The 19,383-nt window shown below is 45.8% G+C and overlaps 1 long non-coding RNA gene across 1 annotated transcript in view; it reads left to right on the top strand.

Annotated features, from left to right (window-relative positions):
- The window catches only part of LOC134356557 (uncharacterized), a 39,676-nt gene extending 31,846 nt beyond the window's left edge, over positions 1 to 7,830 (top strand). Inside the window, exon 3 of the long non-coding RNA XR_010020390.1 lies at positions 7,717 to 7,830. This is a non-coding gene — a long non-coding RNA (uncharacterized LOC134356557). The remainder of the gene's footprint in view (positions 1 to 7,716) is intronic.
- Positions 7,831 to 19,383: the final 11,553 nt, after the last annotated feature.

Raw genomic sequence — 19,383 nt, 5'->3', positions numbered from 1 at the left:
ATTTAATCAAAAGACCCTCCCTCCATAACATATCATATGCTTTTCTATGTCAAAGAATACTACTATTGCAACTTTTTTTTAAATTTACCTGTGCTTTCCTACTATCATCTTCCAAACATAAAACTGAATCCAAGGTCATTCTAGCCTTCTGAAATTGGCTCTGATGAAATGCTATATCACCTCTTTTTTCCAAGATATAATTCAACTGCTCTGTTACCATATGTTCCATAAATTACACAATGGGATGTTAATGATATTGGTCTATAACAAGAAGGATCTGACAGGGGTGTTCCAGGTTTTAAAATAGGTACGACTACTGCCATTAGCAGCTGGACCTTCCAGATCCAGGTGTGTTTTTACTACAATCAATTGAAACTTGACTGCACATGGTGATCTCTATTTAACTAATTATGTGACTTCCAAGACCAATTGGCTGCACCAGTGATGATTTGCTGCATCATATTAAAGGGGGTGAATACTTATGCAATCAATTATTTTGTGTTTTATATTTGTAATTAATTTAGATCACTTTGTAGAGATCTGTTTTCCCTTTGACACGTAAGAGTCTTTACTTTTGTTGATCAGCATCAAAAAAGCCAAATTAAATCCACAGTGATTCAATGTAGTAAAACAAAAAAATTTGAAAACTTCCAAGAGGGATGAATACAGAACTTCCAAGAGGCAATGGATATGTCTTTGATGGCAGGTAGTTGGTGCTGGGCAGTTTTGTCTACCCGTTTTAGAGCCTTCCTCTCGGTCGCAGTGCAGTCTCTGGACCAAGCAGTGATGCGGCTTGATCGAATCCTCTCAACTGCGCATCCGCAGAATGACGCGAGTATGGACGTGCAAAGTCCAGCTCCCTTCAGCCTCCTCAGAAAGTAGAGGCACCACCACCCCAGGCAAGGCATTCCAGGCTCTGTCAAAAAACTTGTCCTGCACATCCCCTTTGAAATGATCCCTTCTCACCTAAAATGCATCAGCTCTGGTAATTGCCAAGTACATCGTTAGCAGAGGTGTAGATGACTTTGGGCCAAATGCAGACAAATGGGACTAGCTCAGAGGGCAGCATAGTCCGCATGGATGCCTTGGGCCGAATGGCCTGTTTCTGTGCTGTATGACTCCATGGAAACACTCCAGATGGTGGGTCGGGTGGAGGGGGTGGTTGTTCCTGGATCTAGATTTAGTGACAAGGAAATGCTACTGGTATATTTCTAATTGAGTAGTGTAGGGGAACCTGAAGGTGGTGGTGTTCCTGCTGTTCCCACTGCTGCCAACTGTTAGCAGAACTTCAAATGATGACTATGAGGCACACAGGAGCAAGATAGATCAGCTGGTTGAGTGGTGTGCAACAACAACCTTTCATAGAAACATAGAAAACCTACAGCACAATACAGGCCCTTTGACCCACAATGCTGTGCCAAACATGTACTTACTTAGAAATTACCTAAGTTTACCCATTGCCCTCTATTTTTCAAAGCTCCATGTACCTATCCAGGAGTCTCTTAAAAGATCCTATCGTTTCTGCCTCCTCCACCGTTGCCAGCAGTCCATTCCACGCACTCACCACTCTCTGTGTAAAAAACTTACCCCTGTCATTTCCTCTGTACCTACTTCCAAGCACCTTAAAACTGTGCCCTCTCATGTTAGCCATTTCAGCCCTGGGAAAAGGCCTCTGACTATCCACACGATCAATGCCTCTCATCATCTTACACACCTCTATCAGGTCACCTCTCATCCTCCGCCACTCCAAGGAGAAAAGGCCGAGTTTGCTCAACCTATTCTCATAAGGCATGCTCCCCAATCCAGGCAACATCCTTGTAAATCTCCTGTGCATCCTTTCTATAGTTTCCACATCCTTCCGGTAGTGGGGTGACCAGATCTGAGCACAGTACTCCAAGAGGGGTCTGACCAGGGTCCTATACAGCTGTAACATTACCTCTCGGCTCTTAAACTCAATCCCATGGTTGATGAAGGCCGATGCACCATATGCCTTCTTAACCACAGAGTCAACCTGCCCAGCAGCTTTGAGTGTCTTATGGACTCAAACCCCAAGATCCCTCTGATCCTCCACACTGCCAAGAGTCTTACTATTAATACTATATTCTGCCGTCATATTTGACCTACCAAAATGAACCACCTCACACTTATCTGGGTTGAATTCCATCTGCCACTTCTGAGCCCAGTTTTGTATCCTATCGATGACCAGCTGTATCTTTTGACAACCCTCTACACTATCCACAACATTCCAAGCTTTGTGTCATCAGCAAATTTACTAACCCATCCCTCCACTTCCTCATCCAGGTCATTTATAAAAATCACGAAGAGAAGGGGTTCCAGAACAGATCGCTGAGGCACACCACTGGTCACCGACCTCCATGCAGAATATGACCCGTCTACAACCACTCTTTGCCTTCTGTGAGCAAGCCAATTCTGGGTCCACAAAGCAAGGTTCCCTTGGATCCCATGCCTCCTTACTTTCTCAATAAGCCTCGCATGGGGTACCTTATCAAATGCCTTGCTGAAATCCATATTCACTACACCTACTGCTCTACCTTCATCAATGTGTACAGTCACATCCTCAAGAAATTCAATCAGGCTCGTGCGGCACGACCTGCCTTTGACAAAGCCATGCTGACTATTCCTAATCATATTATGCCTCTCCAAATGCTTATAAATCCTACCTCTCAGGATCGTTTCCATCAACTTACCAACCACTGAAGTAGGACTCACTGGTCTATAATTTCCTGGGCTATCTCTACTCCCTTTCTTGAATAAGGGAACAACATCTGCAACCCTCCAATCCTCCGGAACCTCTCCCGTCCCCATTGATGATGCAAAGATCATCACCAGAGGCTCAGCAATCTCCTCCCTCACCTCTCACAGTAGCCTGGGGTACATCTCACCCAGTCCCGGAGACTTATCCAACTTGATGCTTTCCAAAAGCTCCAGCACATCCTTTTTCTTAATGTCTATATGCTCAAGCTTTTCAGTCCACTGTAAGTCATGCCTACAATTGCCAAGATCCTTTTCTATAGTGAATACTGAAACAAAGTATTCATTAAGTATCTCTGCTATCTCCTCCGGTTCCAAGCACTCTTTTCCACTGTCACACTTGATTGGTCCTATTCTCTCACGTTTTATCCTCTTGCTCTTCACGTACTTGTAGAATGCCTTGGGGTTTCCCTTAATCCTATCCGCCAAGGCCTTCTCATGGCCCCATCTGGTTCTCCTAATTTCAATCTTAAACTCCTTCTTGCTTGCGTTATAATCTTCTAGATCTCTATCATTACTTGGTATTTTGAACCTTTCTTAAGCTTTTCTTTTCTTCTTGACTAGGTTTCCAACAGCCCTTGTACACCATGGTTCCCGTACCCTACCATCCTTTCCCTGTCTTATTGGAATGTACTTATGCAGAATACCACGCAAATATCCCCCGAACATTTGCCACATTTCTGCCGTACATTTCCCTGAGAACATCTGTACCCAATGCTTCGAAGTTCCTGCCTGATAGCTTCATATTTCCCCTTACTCCAATTAAACACTTTCCTAACTTGTCTGTTCCTATCCCTCTCCTTTTTCTTCTTCTTTCTTCTTTGACTGTCCATTGATTTCGATGTTGACTGTGCTGAGAGTTTAGTCTCCGCAGGCACGTTTATGGGCCACAAGACCAGCACTGGATTGGCACGGTCTCCCACATCGGTTGCATTTGTGATTTGTCTGGTCTAGCACCGAATGTATGCGTTCATGACCTGCTTCATATTTCTTCTGCCTTTTCTCCTCGATAGCTGGGATTGACTTCTTGACAATGCAGTGCCAAGTTCTTCTGTCCAAAGTATCTTTCTCCCAGGTGTTGACGTTCATGTCGGTGTTCTTCATCTGGTGCTTGAGCACGTCTTTGTAGAGCAGCTTCTGACCACCATGCTTCCTCTTTCCTTCATGTAGCTCTCCATAGAAAACAGCTTTGGGTGAACAATCATCGCTCATTCTTGTGACATGACCAGTCCAACGCAGCTGAGAAGCTGTAATGAGCGATTCTACGCTGACTGTCCCTGCACGTTTGAGCACCTCCACATCTGGTACCCTCTCTTGCCACTTGATGTGTAATATTTGGTGTAAATGCCTGTGTTGTGTCTTGGTCAATTTCTTGATGTGCTTCAGATACTATGTCATCGTTTCAGTTGAATAAAGCAGAGATGGTAAAACAGCTGTGTTATACACTTTGACCTTGGTTGCCATTTTAATATCATGGCGAGACCAAAGTCACTTCTGCAAGGCACCGAAGACTTTTGTAGCTGATTGAGTTCTCCTCTCAACTTCCAGATCTGATGAGTTGGTGTTGGTCACAGCACTTCCTAAGACCTCTCCAACGCTATGGTAAAGGAGATAGAATTGTGATCACTATTTTCCAAATGCTGAGAGACCTGACACCTGACCAGGTTCATTTCTCAATACCAGATCAAATACAGCCTCTCCTCTTGTAGGCTTACCTACATATTGTGTCAGGAAACCTTCCTGAACACACCTAACAAACTCCACCCCATCTAAACCCCTTGCTGTAGGGAGATGCCAATCAATATTTGGGAAATTAAAGTCTCACACCACAACAACCCTGTTGTTATTGCACCTTTCCAGAATCTGTCTCCCTATCTGCTCCTTGATGTCCCTGTTACTATTGGGTGGTCTATAAAAATGCACCCAGTAGAGTTATTGACCCCTTCCTGTTCCGAACTTCCACCCACAGAGACTCTGTAGATAATCCCTCCATGTCTTCCTCCTTTTCTGCAGTCATGACACTATCTCTGATCAGCACTCTTACGCTCCCACCTCTTTTGCCTCCCTCCCTGTCCTTTCTGAAATATCTAAAGCCTGGCACTCGAAGTAACCATTCCTGCCCCTGGACCATCCAAGTCTCTGTAATGGCTACAACATCATAGCTCCAGGTACTGATCCACGCTCTAAGCTCATCCACTTTGTTCATGATGCTTCTTGCATTAAAATAGACACATCTCAAACCATCAGTCTGAGCACATTCCTTCTCTATCACCTGCCTATCCTCCCTCTTGCACTGTCTCCAAGCTTTTTCTATTTGTGAGCCAACAGCCCCTTCCTCCGTCTGGTTGCTTGAATTTCCAGCATCTGCAGAATTCCTGTTGTCTCCGTCTCTTCAATTTGGTTCCCACCCCCCAGCAATTCTAGTTTAAACTCTCCCCAATAGACTTAGCAAACCTCCCTGCCAGGATATTGGTCCCCCTCAGATTCAAGTGCAACCCATCCTTTTTGTATGGGTCACACCTGCCCCAAAAGAGGTCCCAATGATCCAGAAATCTGAATCCTTGCCCCCTGCTCCAATCCCTCAGCCATGCAATTATTCTCCACCTCATTCTATTCCTATACTCACTGTCATGTGGCACAGGCAGTAATTCTGAGATTACTACCTTTGAGGTCCTGCTTCTTAACTTCCTTCCTAACTCCCTGTAGTCTGCTTTCAGGACCTCTTTCCTTTTCCTACCTATGTCATTGGTACCAATATGTACCACGACCTCTGGCTGTTCTCCTTCCCACTTCAGGATATTGTGGACAAGATCAGAAACAATGAAGGACAATGGGCCAAAAGCTTTCCTTACGACTCTATCTACATGTGACAACACTTTCAAGGGATTATGGACCTGTAGTACCCGATCCCGCTGTTCTACTGCACTCCCTAATGTCATGCAGGTCTTACTTTCCGTGTAGATCCTACCCTAGTTTGTCAACCCAAAGTGCAACACCTAGATCTCCTTTGCCCTGTCCAAATCTGCATAAGTCCTTCTGCAGCCTACCTGTTTCCTCAACACTACCTGCACTTCTGCCAATCTTTGCATCATCTGCAAACTTGGCAACAAAGCCATCTATTCCATCATCTAAATCATTGATATACAGCATAAAAAGAAGTGATCCCAACACTAACCCCTGCGGAGCACCACCAGTCACTGGCAACCAACCAGAAAATGACCCTTTTATTCCCACTTGTTGCCTCCCATCAATCAGCCAATACTCTAACTATGCCAGTAATTTACCTGTAATTCTGTGGGCTCTTAATCTGGTAAACAGCCTCATGTGTGGCACCTTGTCAAACGCCTTCTGAAAGTCCAAATATACAATATCCACTGCATCCCCTTTATGTATCCTATAGGTAATCTCCTCAGAGAATTCTAACAGGTTTATCAGGCAAGATTATCCATTAAGAAAATCATGCTGACTTTGTCCTATCTTGTCCTGTGACACTAAGTACTCCATAACCTCATCCTTAACAATTGACTCCAAAATCTTCCCAACAACTGAGGTCAGACTAACTGGTCTATAATTTCCTTTCTGCTGCCTTCCTGCTTTCTTATAAAGTGGAGTGACATTTACAATTTTCCAGTCCTCCAGCACCATGCCAGAGTCCAATGATTTTTGAAAGATAATTTCTAACGCCTCTACAATCTCTTTCGCTACCTCTTTCAGAACGTTAGGCTGCAGTTCATCTGGTGCGGGTGACTTATGTACCTTTAGGTCTTTCAGCTTTTTGAGCACCTTCTCCTTGTAACAGTAACTGCACCCACTTCTCTTCCTTCACACCCTTCAATATCTGGCATACTGCTAGTGTCTTCCACGGTGAAGACCGATCCAAAATACTCATTTAGTTAATCTGCCATCTCCTTGTCGGCTGATATTATTTCTCCAGCCTCATTTCCTAGTGGTCCTATATCCACTCGCATCTCTCTTTTATTTTTTACATGCTTGGAGAAGTTTTGACTATTTGCTTTGATATAGTTTGCTAGCTTGCTTTAGATGTGAACTTCCCATGATTCAGGACATTTACAAGGACAGGTGTGTAAAAAAGGCCTGTAGGATTATTGGGGACCCAAGCCTTCCCAACCACAATCAGAGCTGATTGTGGGCTTCAGGAAGGATAAGAGGAAGGAGCACATACTAATCCTCATAGAGGGATCAGAAGTGGAGAGAGTGAGCAGCTTCAAGTTCCTGGGTGTCAAGATCTCTGAGGATCTAACCTGGTCCCAACATATTGATGTAGTCATAAAGAAGGCAAGTCAGCAGCTAAACTTTATTAAGAGTTTGAAGAGATTTGGCATGTCAACAAACACACTCAAAACTTATATATTTGTACCGTGGGGAGCATTCTGACAGGTTGCATCACTGTCTGGTATGGAGGGGCTACTGCACAGGACCAAAAGAAGCTGCAGAACGTTGTAAATTTAGTCAGCTCCGTCTTGGGTACTAGCCTACAAAGTACCCAGGGCATCTTTAGGGAGCGGTGTCTCAGAAAGGCAGTGTCCATTATTAAGGACGTCCAGCACCCAGGGCATGCCCTTTTCTCACTGTTACCATCACGTAGGAGATACAGAAGCCTGAAGGCACACACTCAGCAATTCAGGAACAGCTTCTTCCCCTCTGTCATCCGATTCCTAAATGGACATTGAAGCTTTGGACACGACCTCACTTTTTAAAATTAATTTCTGTTTTTGCACATAATTTCTGTTTTTTTAAAATCTATTCAAAACACGTAATTGATTTACTTGTTTATTTATTATTATGTTTTATTTTGTTTATAATAATTACTTTTTTTCCCTCTGCTAGATTATGTATTGCATTGAACTGCTGCTGCTAAGTTGACAAATTTCACAGCACATGCAGGTGATAATAAACCTGATCCTGATTCTGATTTTATTCCAGCTGCAACAATCCGGGAAACGGTATCACAGCATAAAAGCCAGGAACAACAGGCTCCAGGACAGCTTCTTCCACCAGGTCATCAGACTGATGAACTCACACTGACTTGAGTGTATTCTATATTACATTGACTGTTCTATTTATAATAAATTATTATAAATTACTATGATTGCACATTGCACATTTAGATGGAGACGTAATGTAAGTATTATTACTCCTCATGTGTGTGAAGGATGTAAGAAATAAAGTCAATTCAATTCAAATGTTTCATCTTTTCCCTCCTAATGAATCTTTTAGTTGCTCTCTGTGGGATTTTAATAGCTTCCCAATTCCTCTGTCTTCCACTAATTTTTGCTTTGTTATATGCTCTCTTTTTTGCTTTTACTTTAACTTTGACTTCCTTTGTCAGCCATGGTTGTACTATTTTGTTATTAGAATATTTCTTCATGTTTGGAATACATCTATCCTGCAGCTTCCTCATTTTTCCTGGTAACACAAGCCATTGCTACTCCGTTGACATCCCTGCCAGCAGCTCCTTCCAATTTACTTTGGCCATCTCCTCTCTCATACCATTGTAATTTCCCTTACTCCACTGAAATACTGCTATGTCAGACTTTACTTTCTCCCTATCAAGTTTCAAGTTGATCTCAATAATATTCTGATCACTGGTTCCTAAGGGCTTTTACCTTAAGCTGCTAATCGCCTCCGGCCCATTACATAACACCCAATCCGGTATAGCTGATCCCTTAGTAGGCTCAATGACAAGCTGCTCTAAAAAACCATCTTGTAGGCATTCAACAAACTCACTCTCTTGAGATCCATTACCAACCTGATTTTCCCAATCAACCTACATGTTAAAATCTCCCATGACTACTATGACATTGCCCTTTTGGCATGCCTTTTCTATTTCCTGTTGTAATCTGTGGTCCACGTCCCAGCTACTGTTGGGAGGTCTGAATGTCACTGCCATTAAGGTCCTTTTACCTTTGCAGTTTCTCAACTCAACCCACAAGGATCTAACATCTTCTGATCCTATGCCACATCTTTCTACTGATTTGATGCCATTCTTTACCGGCAGAGCCACACCACCCCCTCTGCCTACCTTCCTGTCCCTCTGATAGAACATGTAACCTTGGACATTCAGCTCCCAACTGCAACCATCCTTCAGCCATGACTCAGTGATGGCCACAACATCATACCTGGCAATCTGTAATAGTGCACCAAGATCATCCACCTTATTTCTTATACTTACAGTTCATAAGCTCACATATTCAGATATTTATGTTTCATAAACACCAGAGATTACGCAGAAGCTGGAAATCCAGAGCAACACACAGAAAATGCTGGGGGAACTCATCAGGTCAGGCAGCACCAATGGAAGTGAATATAATGTACACTTTTTTTAGATACAGTATTTACAAATTAGGAATTCCTTACATGGTTTGCTGCCAGATTACCCTTCTGCTTATCCACCTAATATGACAGATGCTCCCTTTCAGCTTAAACCACTTCAAAAAGGGTTGATAACTATAATTTATAAACAGTTAGTGAATTTACGAATGATATCTGACGATAAAATTAAACATGCTTGGGAATTGGAATTTCAGGAGTCATTTTCAGATAATCAATGGAGTAAAATTTTTCATTTGGTTAATAACTCATCTATTGATGCCTGTCATTCCTTGATACAGTTCAAGGTAGTGCATCGAGCTCGTATGTCAAAGGATAAACTAGCACGTATTTTTTCCAACATTAATCCTATTTGTGACAGATGTAATATTGAGGTAACACACATAAAAGTTGCTGGTGAACACAGCAGGCCAGGCAGCATCTATAGGAAGAGGTGCAGTCGACGTTTCAGGCTGAGACCCTTCGTCAGGACTAACTGAAGGAGGAGCTAGTAAGAGATTTGAAAGTGGGAGGGGGAGGGGGAGATGCAAAATGATAGGAGAAGACAGGAGGGGGAGGGATGGAGCCAAGAGCTGGACAGGTGATAGGCAAAAGGGGATACGAGAGGATCATGGGACAGGAGGCCTAGGGGGAAAGAAAGGGGGAGGGGGAAGCCCAGAGGATGGGCAAGAGGTATAGTGAGGGGGACAGAGGGAGAAAAAGAATGTGTGTATATAAATAAATAAAGGATGGGGTATGAGGGGGAGGTGGGGCATTAGTGGAAGTTTGAGAAGTCATTGTTCATGCCATCAGGTTGGAGGCTACCCAGATGGAATATAAGGTGTTGTTCCTCCAACTTGAGTGTGGCTTCATCTTTACAGTAGAGGAGGCCGTGGATAGACATATCAGAATGGGAGTGGGACGTGGAATTAAAACTGGGAGATCCTGCTTTCTCTGGCGGACAGAGCGTAGGTGTTTAGCGAAACGATCTCCCAGTCTGCGTTGGGTCTCGTTAATATATAGAAGGCCGCATTGGGAGCACCGGATGCAGTATATCACCCCAGCCAACTTACAGGTGAAGTGTCGCCTCACCTGGAAGGACTGTCTGGGGCCCTGAATGGTGGTAAGGGAGGAAGTGTAAGGGCATGTGTAGCACTTGTTCTGCTTACAAGGACTAGTGCTAGGAGGGAGGTCGGTGGGGAGGGATTGGCGGGGGGACGAATGGACAAGGGAGTCGCGTAGGGAACGATCCCTGCAGAAAGCGGGGGGGGGAAGGAAAGATGAGCTTAGTGGTGGGATCCCGTTGGAGGTGGCGGAAGTTACGGAGAATTATATGTTGGACCCGGAGGCTGGTGAGGTGGTAGCTGAGGACAAGGGGAAACCTATTCCTAGTGGGGTGGCGAGAGGATGGAGTGAGAACAGATGTGCGTGAAATGGGGGAGATGCGTTTGAGAGCAGAGTTGATGGTGGAGGAAGGGAAGCCCCTTTCTTTAAAAAAGGAGGACATCTCCCACGTCCTGGAATGAAAAGCCTCATCCTGAGAACAGATGCGGCGGAGACGGAGGAATTGCGAGAAGGGGATGGCGTTTTTGCAAGAGACAGGGTGAGAAGAGGAATAGTCCAGATACCTGTGACAGTCAGTAGGCTTATAGTAGACATCAGTGGATAAGCTGTCTCCAGAGACAGAGACAGAAAGATCTAGAAAGGGGAGGGAGGTGTCGGAAATGGACCAGGTAAACTTGAGGGCAGGGTGAAAGTTGGAGGCAAAGTTAATGAAGTCAATGAGCTCAGCATGCGTGCAGGAAGCAGCGCCAATGCAGTCGTCGATGTAGTGAAGGAAAAGTGAGGGACAGATACCAGAATAGATTTGGAACATGGATTGTTCCACAAAGCCAACAAAAAGGCAGGCATAGCTAGGACCCATGGGGTGCCCATGGCTACACCTTTAGTTTGGAGGAAGTGGGAGGAGCCAAAGGAGAAATTATTAAGAGTAAGGACTAATTCCACTAGATGGAGGAGAGTGGTGGTAGAGAGGAACTGGTTAGGTGTGGAATCCAAAAAGAAGCGGAGAGCTTTGAGACCTTCCTGATGGGGGATGGAAGTATATAGGGACATGACATCCATGGTGAAAATAAAGCGGTGGGGGCCAGGGAACTTAAAATCATCGAAAAGTTTCAGAGCATGTTACATTTTAATTCCACGTCCCATTCCCCTTCTGATATGTCTATCCACGGCCTCCTCTACTGTAAAGATGAAGCCACACTCAGGTTGGAGGAACAAAATCTTATATTCCATCTGGGTAACCTCCAACCTGATGGCATGAACATTGACTTCTCTAACTTCCGCTAATGCCCCACCTCCCCCTCGTACCCCATCCATTATTTATTAATATACACACATTCTTTTTCTCTCTCTCCTTTTTCTCCCTCTGTCCCTCTCACTATACCCCTTGCCCATCCTCTGAGGTTCCCCCCCCTTTTCTTTCTCCCTAGGCCTCCCAACCCATTATCCTCTCATATCCCTTTTGCCAATCACCTGTCCAGCTCTTGGATCCATCCCTCCCCCTCCTGTCTTCTCCTATCATTTTGGATCTCCCCATTCCCCTCCCACTTTCAAATCTCTTACTAGCTCTTCTTTCGGTTAGTCCTGACGAAGGGTCTCGGCCCGAAACGTCAACTGTACCTCTTCCTATAGATGCTGCCTGGCCTGCTACATTCACCAGCAACTTTGATGTGTGTTGCTTGAAATTCCAGCATCTGCAGATTTCCTCGTGTTTGTGTAACATTGAGGTGGCCACGTCAACTCATATGTTTTGGTCTTGTATAAAGCTAGGTAATTTTTGGAGAGATGTTTTTAAAATGCTATCAAAAGTCTTGGATCTGGACCTACAACTTAATTTACTTACGGCAATCTTCAGGGTTATCCCATCGGAAGCAAGAAATATTCCTGTTTCCGCTCAACATATGCCTTTTGGAGAGCCATTTTATTGAGGTGGAAGGATTCTAATCCACCTACTGTCTTTTATTGGCTCTCCTCCATTACGTTCTGTTTAAGTTTAGAGAAAATAAGAAGTCGGACTTTTGATACATCCTTTAAATTTGACCAAATCTCACAACCTTTTATTCAATATTTTCATTTGATTTGATTTATTACTCTTCCAATTTTTTTTTCGAAGTTTTAGATTTGATCGGAAAGTTGTATCCTCAGAATGGACTGCCCAGTCCCCTTTTTTTATATAGAGTAGTGGGGTTTTTTTTCTTCTCATTTAAAAAATTCGAAGAAAAAAGAAAGAAAGGAAGTGAATAAACCAGTCGAAGTTTCGGGCTGAGACTCTTCATCAGGACTGGAAAGGAAGGGGGACAAAGCCGGAATAAGAAGGATCAAAAAATAAAAGGAACAAAAAGACGGTTTTAATTTGAAGTCAGTATTTTGTCTCTGATCTCTTTTGAGAGTCTCTGGGTGAAGTTAGTAAAGTAAATCTCTCTGCCCTGGAAGAACCCTGCATTGTGCCCAGTGGGGCAATAACCAGATGCAGTTTGGACAGGCAGGCTGTTGGAATGTTCCTGACATCCCTAATCAGTTTGTTTCCCAACAAACATTTCTCCTTATCAGACACCTTTACTGGAAACTTGGAGCCTGCCCACAAGCAGAGAAATGGGCTATCACTTGGGGTTTCTAAGGAGGATTATGGTGGTGTTTACTAAACAGAAGCCTGTGCTTTCCCGGTCCTTGCCTCAGGCCCGGCTTTAGAAATGTCTGTCAACACGCCGGGTAAAAATACACCTCATGGTTTAATTGTCGAGAATATATGTGGCTGCTATTTTTAGTGACTCTTAGATTAGGGCTTTTTATTTTGGTTTTGAGGTCTTTCTATTTATACTGGTGTCAGGGAGCTGACGGATCTTCACTGACAGCTCATGCCGGGTGGAGGGGGAGTTCGACCTTGGGGCCTAGGGCCTGGGAACACACCAGTCTCGACTCCAGAGTGGGGAAACTCATGGCACGAGTTGTGTCTGTCCCCGGGAGTGTGCGATGGGACAGTGTAAAGGGAGCTTCACTCTGTGTCTGACCCCAGGAGTGTGCGATGGGACAGTGTGGAGAGAGCTTCACTCTGTGTCTGACCCCGGGAGTGTGTGATGGGTCGGTGGGGAGAGAGCTTCACTCTGTGTTTGACCCTGGGAGTGTTTGAGTGGATAGTATGAAGGGAGCTTCACTCTGTGTCTGACCCCGGGAGTGTGTGATGGGACGGTGGGGAGGGAGCTTCACTCTGTGTTTGACCCTGGGAGTGTTTGAGTGGACAGTGTAGAGGGATCTTCACTCTGTGTCTGACCCCGGGAGTGTGTGATGGGACGGTTTGGAGGGAGCTTCACTCTGTGTCTGACCCCGGGAGTGTGTGATGGGACGGTGTAGAGGGAACTTCACTCTGTGTCTGACCCCGGGAGTGTGTGATGGGACGGTGTGGAGGGAACTTCACTCTGTGTCTGACCCCGGGAGTGTGTGATGGGACGGTGTGGAGGGAACTTCACTCTGTGTTTGACCCTGGGAGTGTTTGAGTGGACAGTGTAGAGGGATCTTCACTCTGTGTCTGACCCCGGGAGTGTGTGATGGGACAGTCGTAAGGGGAGCTTCACTCTGTGTCTGACCCCGGGAGTGTGTGATGGGACGGTTTGGAGGGAGCTTCACTCTGTGTCTGACCCCGGGAGTGTGTGATGGGACGGTGTAGAGGGAACTTCACTCTGTGTCTGACCCCGGGAGTGTGTGATGGGACGGTGTGGAGGGAGCTTCACTCTGTGTCTGACCCCGGGAGTGTGTGATGGGACGATGTGGAGGGAACTTCACTCTGTGTCTGACCCCGGGAGTGTGTGATGGGACGGTTTGGAGGGAGCTTCACTCTGTGTCTGACCCCGGGAGTGTGTGATGGGACGGTGTGGAGGGAACTTCACTCTGTGTCTGACCCCGGGAGTGTGTGATGGGACGGTGTGGAGGGAGCTTCACTCTGTGTCTGACCCCGGGAGTGTGTGATGGGACGGTGTGGAGGGAACTTCACTCTGTGTCTGACCCCGGGAGTGTGTGATGGGACGGTGTGGAGGGAGATTCACTCTGTGTCTGACCCCGGGAGTGTGTGATGGGACGATGTGGAGGGAACTTCACTCTGTGTCTGACCCCGGGAGTGTGTGATGGGATGGTTGTAAGGGGAGCTTCACTCTGTGTCTGCTTTGTCTGTCCCTCCCTGGACAGCGTGTATGTGCAGGAGAGTTTCACAGAGGGATTCTCAGTTCCTCTCGGGTCACAACAGCATTTGCTGTTCTTGAGGTAAACTCCATTAAGATCCAGCTCAAATTTCCTGGAACTCTCTGACCTTTCTCGCGGAGACCTCCCTACAATATTGAGTGTCTCTGGCTTCGTCTCCACGTGTGAATTTGATTTCTCTGTATGTGATGTCTGTTAATACAAACCCTGTTCACCCTGTGTGAGCTTGGCAGAGACTGGTGGTTCACCTCTCTTACACTGACAGCACTGGATCAGGCCCCTTGGCCCATTACATTTATGCCAACCCTTCTGTCCATTCACATCAACCCATATTAATCCCATATCCTTCTGATCCGCATCTATTTAAGTGTTTGTCTAAATGCCTCTTATTTGTAGTAATCATAACTAATTCCATTAACATATAGGATAAGAATTAGGCCATTCAGTCTATCGAGTCTGCTCTGCCATTTGATCAAGGCTAATTCCACCATATCCCCTGGCCATGAATTCCAGATATCAACCCCTCCCTGGGTGTTAAAATGCTCAATCCCTTTTTGAAACTTCTTCCTCTCATCTGAAACATTTGCTATTTATATATTTGTTTATCTATCTATTTTTAAAAATTCATTTAGTTGGTTAGCTAGTTAGTTAGTTAGTGATAGAGTGCAGAGTGGCCCTTCGAGCCACAACCCTGATTAATGGTATCCTCCCACACCTCTCTGGCACATTCGGCAGCAAGCTTGCCGTCTCTTTACCGTTCGTCTATTTTACGAGGCCGAGTTGCTAGACTGGTGCTCGACCCAGCAGGGACGGAAAGTGTGTAAGGAGCTGGGAGGATTTAAACCCAGGACCACTCAGCTCGAAGCCTGGTGTTGATGCCACTATACCACTGGCTGGTTTACAACCCTGATTAACCCTAACCTAATCCTGGGAAAATTTACAATGACCAGTTAACCTACCCAGTATGCCTCTGGACTGTAGGAGGAAATTCAATGCCTCCAAGGGAAACACAGGCTTTCCACGGGAAGAGCAAACAGAGACTCCTTACGGAATGGCGCCAGATTTGAACTCCGAACCTTTGAACACCCCGAGCTACAATACCCTCACGCTAACCGCCAGGTTACCCATTTCTTGGTGCCAATTTACTGCTGTAATTGTGTTTACTCCAATGAAAATTGTGTAGAATTTATCTTTAAGGTATACTAAGTCCTTGACTTTCTCATCGTGAGAACAAATTTCATGACATACGTCAGTGTTAATAAAACAACATACATCAAAGTTGCTGGTGAACGCAGCAGGCCAAGCAGCATCTATAGGAAGAGGCGCAGTCGACGTTTCAGGCCGAGACCCTTCGTCAGGACTAACTGAAGGAAGAGTGAGTAAGAGATTTGAAAGTTGGAGGGGGAGGGGGAGATGCAAAATGATAGGAGAAGACAGGAGGGGGAGGGATGGAGCCGAGAGCTGGACAGGTGATAGGCAGAAGGGGATACGAGAGGATCATGGGCCAGGAGGTCCGGGAAGAAAGACGGGGGGGGGGTGACCCAGAGGATGGGCAAGAGGTATATTCAGAGGGACAGAGGGAGAAAAAGGAGAGTGAGAGAAAGAATGTGTGCATAAAAATGAGTAACAGATGGGGTACGAGGGGGAGGTGGGGCCTAGCGGAAGTTAGAGAAGTCAATGTTCATGCCATCAGGTTGGAGGCTACCCAGACGGAATATAAGGTGTTGTTCCTCCAACCTGAGTGTGGCTTCATCTTTACAGTAGAGGAGGCCGTGGATAGACATGTCAGAATGGGAATGGGATGTGGAATTAAAATGTGTGGCCACTGGGAGATCCTGCTTTCTCTGGCGGACAGAGCGTAGATGTTCAGCAAAGCGGTCTCCCAGTCTGCGTCGGGTCTCACCGATATATAAAAGGCCACATCGGGAGCACCGGATGCAGTATATCACCCCAGTCGACTCACAGGTGAAGTGATGCCTCACCTGGAAGGACTGTTTGGGGCCCTGAATGGTGGTAAGGGAGGAAGTGTAAGGGCATGTGTAGCACTTGTTCCGCTTACACGGATAAGTGCCAGGAGGGAGATCAGTGGGGAGGGATGGGGGGGACGAATGGACAAGGGAGTTGTGTAGGGAGCGATCCCTGCGGAATGCAGAGAGAGGGGGGGAGGGAAAGATGTGCTTAGTGGTGAGATCCCGTTGGAGGTGGCGGAAGTTACGGAGAATAATATGTTGGACCCGGAGGCTGGTGGGGTGGTAGGTGAGGACCAGGGGAACCCTATTCCTAGTGGGGTGGTGGGAGGATGGAGTGAGAGCAGATGTACGTGAATTTTGACATGTCAGAATGGTAATTTATCCACGGCCTCCTCTACTGTAAAGATGAAGCCACACTCAGGTTGGAGGAACAACACCTTATATTCCGTCTGGGTAGCCTCCAACCTGATGGCATGAACATTGACTTCTCTAACTTCCGCTAGGCCCCACCTCCCCCTCGTACCCCAGCTGTTACTCATTTTTATGCACACATTCTTTCTCTCACTCTCCTTTTTCTCCCTCTGTCCCTCTGAATATACCTCTTGCCCATCCTCTGGGTCACCCCCCCCCCGTCTTTCTCCCTAGGCCTCCTGTCCCATGATCCTCTCGTATCCCCTTTTGCCTATCACCTGTCCAGCTCTCGGCTCTATCCCTCCCCCTCCTGTCTTCTCCTATCATTTTGCATCTCCCCCTCCCCCTCCAGCTTTCAAATCCCTTACTCACTCTTCCTTCAGTTAGTCCTGACGAAGGGTCTCGGCCTGAAACGTCGACTGCACCTCTTCCTATAGATGCTGCCTGGCCTGCTGCGTTCACCAGCAACTTTGATGTATGTTGCTTGAATTTCCAGCATCTGCAGAATTCCTGTTGTCAGTGTTAATAAACCTGATTCTGCTTTTGAGTAAAGTTCAAAGTTCAAAATACATTTATTATCAAAGTAAAATATGTCACCATATACACCATGAGATTCATTTCCTTGCGGGCACACCCAGTAAATCCACAATAGGGTACGACCCATAACAGAATCAATGAGAGACAGCACCGACATGGGCATTCAACCAGTGCAAAAGACAGTAAACTGTGTAAATACAAAAATAAATAATAATAAATAAATAAGCAATAAATATTGAGAACCGGAGATGAAGAATGCTTGAAAGTGAGTCCACAGGTTGTGGGAACAGTTCAGTGATGGGCCGAGTGAAGTTGAGTGTTGAGTGGTACCTGTGGTGCTGCTGCAAGTCAGTCTCTCATTGCACCTGAGCACACGTCTACCTGTGCAGGTGACAATAAACCCGACTTTGACTTTGACATGTGCCCTCTTGTTTATCATATCCTACCACGCCGCTTATAACCTTATCTACCTCTATCGGTTCAGCCTTCTTCACTGAAGGAAAACTCACCTAGCTTATCCAATCTCTCCCCCTAACTAAAGTCCTCCAGTCTAGGCAATATCTGGCATCATTAACACACGGGATTCTGAGCAACACACACAAAATGCTGGAGGAACTTAGGGCAGGTCAGGCAGCCGATGTTTCCTGACGATGGGTCTTGGCCTGAAATATTGGCTATTTATTCCTCTCCACAGCTACTGCCTTGCTCTGCGTTCCTCTAGTTTTGTGTGTGTGTGTGTGTGTGTGTGTGTGTGTGTGTGCGCGCGTGTGCGTGCGTGCGTGCGTGCGTGCATGTGTGTGTGTGTGTGTGTGTGCGCGTGTGTGTTATCTTGGATCACTGCTTTCTCCCACCAGCTCCCAAACCCATAACCTCGATCACAGGAGCAGCGAGAGCTGTAGGTACAGGGGAACACCACCGCTGACAGGCTCCCCTCCAGGTCTCACGCAGCCCTGACATGGAAACATATTGCTGTTTCTCATCAGCGCTGGGTCGAAATCTTGGAATTCGCTCCTGCCCCGGACAGCAGCGTGGGAGAACCTTTACCAGAAGGACTGGAGGGAGGAGAAGGGGTAGAACGGTTTCATAGCAGCTGGCTTAACACTTTTCACATTAGCAATAGGGCTTTAATTCCTGTAAGAAGTTTGTACGTTCTCCCCATGACCGTGTGAGTTTCCTCCGGGTGCTCTGGTTTCCTCCCACATTCTGAAGACCTATGAGTTAGGTTTACTGAGTTGTGGGCATGCTACATTGGTGTTGGAAGTGTGGTGACACTTGTGGGCGGCCCCCAGCACATCCTCAGACTGTGCTGGTCATTGACACAAGCGATGTGTTGCACTGTATGTTTAGATGTTTTGATGTACATGTGATGAATAAAGCTAAGGTAAAAGCTAAATTAATCTCTAAATTGGAGCTCACCTGGGCTGGATTCACCTTGCCCAGGTTGTTCTGCTCTGCTGCCCTGCGGCCGAGCCTACAGATTCTCACTGTTACTGTGAAGAGAAGAGAGTTGGCAGCTGATTTGTCAACTGTGTTGTGTTGAGGTGTAGAATTGAAGTATTCCTTGTAGTTTAATTTTCCTGCTTTTATACTGTATATGTGTAATTCCTCGCTGAGTTTTCCAGTAACTGTAGTCCAGCTAATTCCATATTTTCTAGAAAATTTTAAGCACAAGAGCTTCTGCACATGTTGGAAATCCAGAGCAGCACACACAAAACAGTGGAAAAATATTGATTTCTCCAACTTTTAGATTATGAAGACACACAGTCCACTTTTATTGTCATTTAGTAATGCATGCATTAAGAAATGATACAATATTTCCTCCGGTGTGATATCACAAAACACAGGACAGACCAAGACTGAAAAAACTAACAAAACCGCATCATTATAACATATAGTTACAACAGTGCAACAATACCATAACTTGATGAAGAAGTCCATGAGCACAGTAAAAAGTTCAAAGTCTCTCAAATGTCCCACATCTCAGGCAGACGGGAGAAGAAAGAAAAACTCTCCCTGCCATGCCCGACCACAGTCCGACTCTGAGTCATCCGAAAACTTCGAGCCTCCGATCAGCTCTCTGACACCGAGTACTGAGCGCCATCTCTGTCCGAAC

Source organism: Mobula hypostoma, chromosome 14 (genome assembly GCF_963921235.1).
Source record: "Mobula hypostoma chromosome 14, sMobHyp1.1, whole genome shotgun sequence".
Classification (NCBI taxonomy): Eukaryota; Metazoa; Chordata; class Chondrichthyes; order Myliobatiformes; family Myliobatidae; genus Mobula; species Mobula hypostoma.
The sequence above is the reverse complement of the archived record's forward strand: the minus strand, read 5'-3'. Positions and strand labels throughout refer to the sequence as shown.